Raw genomic sequence first — 2,500 nt, 5'->3', positions numbered from 1 at the left:
ACAGCGAGCCAGACAGAGAGAGAGAGACAGACGGACAGACAGAGACAGGGCGAGACAGGCAGACAAAGAAAGAGCGAGAGAGAGGCAGACAGGGAGTGAGAGAGACCGGGCGGGGGAGAGAGGCACTGAGTTAATGAGAGAGAAGTCGGGAGGGAGGGAGGAAATTGGGGGAGTGAGAGCGAGAGTGGGGGCAGAGAGAGCGAGAGGGGGTCAGAGAGAGCAAGAGGGGGGGTCAGAGAGAGCGAGGGGGGGTCAGAGAGAGCGCGAGGGGGGGTCAGAGAGAGCGAGGGGGGTGCAGAGAGAGCGAGGGGGGGTCAGAGAGAGCGAGGGAGGGGTCAGAGAGAGCGAGGGGGGGGTCAGAGAGAGCGAGGGGGGGGTCAGAGAGAGCGAGAGGGGGGTCAGAGAGAGAGCGAGGGGGGGTCAGAGAGAGAGCGAGAGGGGGGTCAGAGAGAGAGCGAGGGGGGGTCAGAGAGAGCGAGGGGGGGTCAGAGAGAGCGAGGGGGGGTCAGAGAGAGCGAGGGGGGGTCAGAGAGAGCGAGAGGGGGGTGCAGAGAGCAAGAGGGGGCAGAGAGAGGGGGAAAACGGAGGGAGCAGAGAGAGAGGGAGAGCGGGGGGGCAGAGAGAGTGAGAGGGGAGCAGACAGCGAGAGAGGGTGGTGACAATTGAGACTGGGTGAGAGTGAGAGAGGGAGTGAGAGTGAGTGACAGAGAGAGTGAGAGAGAGAGAGACAGAGAGAAAGAGTTTTTTGAAGGGGTAACTAAGAAGGTAGATGAGGGCAGTGCAGTTGATGTTGTCTACATGGACTTTAGCAAGGCCTTTGACAAGGTACCGCATGGTAGGTTGTTGCATAAGGTTAAATCTCACAGGATCCAGGGTGAGGTATCTAAATGGATACAAAATTGGCTTCTTGACAGAAGCCAGAGGGTGGTTGTAGAGAGTTGTTTTTCAAACTGGAGGCCTGTGACCAGCGGTGTGCCTCAGGGATCAGTGCTGGGCCCACTGTTATTTGTCATTTATATTAATGATTTGGATGAGAATATAGGAGGCATGGTTAGTAAGTTTGCAGATGACACCAAGATTGGTGGCAGAGTGAACAGTGAAGAAAGTTATCTCCAATTGCAACGGGATCTTAATCAACTGGGCCAGTGGGCTGACGAATGGCAGGTGGAGTTTAATTTAGATAAATGCGAGGTGATGCATTTTGCTAGATTGAACCAGGGCAGGACTTACTCAGTTAATGGTAGGGCACTGGGGAGAGTTACAGAACAAAGAGATCTAAGGATACATGTTCATAGCCCCTTGAAAGTGGAGTCACAGGTGGACAGAGTGGTGAAGAAGGCATTCGGCATGCTTGGTTTCATTGGTCAGAACATTGAATACAGGATTTGGGATGTCTTGTTGAAGTTGTACAAGACATTGGTAAGGCCACACTTGGAATACTGTGTACAGTTCTGGTCACCCTATTATAGAAAGGATATTATTAAACTAGAAAGAGAGCAGAAAAGATTTACTAGGATGCTACCGGGACTTGATGGATTGAGTTATAAGGAGAGACTGGGTAGACTGGGACTTTTTTCTCTGGAGCGTAGGAGGCTGAGGGGTGATCTTATAGAGGTCTATAAAATAATGAGGGACACAGATCAGCTAGATAGTCAATGTCTTTTCCCAAAAGCAGGGGAGGCTAAAACTAGAGGGTATAGGTTTAAGGTGAGAGGGGAGAGATACAAAAGGATCCAGAGGGGCAATTTTTTCACACAGAGGGTGGGAGTGTCTGGAACGAGCTGCCAGAGGTAGTAGTAGAGGCGGGTACAATTTTGTCTTTTAAAAAGCATTTAGACAATTACATGGGTACGATGAGTATAGAGGGATAGGGGACAAATGCGGGCAATTGGTTTTTTTGTGGGCAGCACGGTAGCACAGTGGTTAGCACTGCTGCTTCACAACTCCAGGGACCTGGGTTCAATTCCCAGCTTGGGTCACTGTCTGTGTGGAGTTTACACATTCTCCTCATGTCTGCATGGGTTTCCTCCAGGTGCTCCGGTTTCCTCCCACAGTCCAAAGATGTGCTGGTTAGGCTGATTGGCCATGCTAAAAAATTGCCCTTAGTGTCCAGGGATGTGTAGGTTAGAGGGATTAGTGGATAAATATGTATGGATATGGGAGTAGGGCCTGGGTGGGATTGTGGTTGGTGCAGGCTCGATGGGCCAAATGGCCTCTTTCTGACTGTAGGGTTTCTATCTTCTAGCTATCTTCTATTTAAAAAAAAAGGTGGCATGGACAAGTTGGGCCAAAGGGTCTGTTTCCATGCTGTAAACCTCTATGACTGTGCAGGTGGAGAGAGGCAGGGAAGGATATAGAGGGAGAGGATCAGAGAGAGAGAGAGAGAGGCGGGGAGAAAGAGAGAGAGAGGCAGTGAGTTAATGAGAGACAGATCGGGAGGCAGGGAGGAAGAAGGAGACAGAGAGTGAGGGGAGGCAGAGAGCAAGGGGGGACAGAGAGC

This window comes from Carcharhinus amblyrhynchos, unplaced genomic scaffold (genome assembly GCF_965287045.1).
Source record: "Carcharhinus amblyrhynchos unplaced genomic scaffold, sCarAmb.v2.hapA scaffold_804, whole genome shotgun sequence".
In the NCBI taxonomy this organism is placed as follows: Eukaryota; Metazoa; Chordata; class Chondrichthyes; order Carcharhiniformes; family Carcharhinidae; genus Carcharhinus; species Carcharhinus amblyrhynchos.
This window is presented reverse-complemented; position numbering follows the sequence as displayed.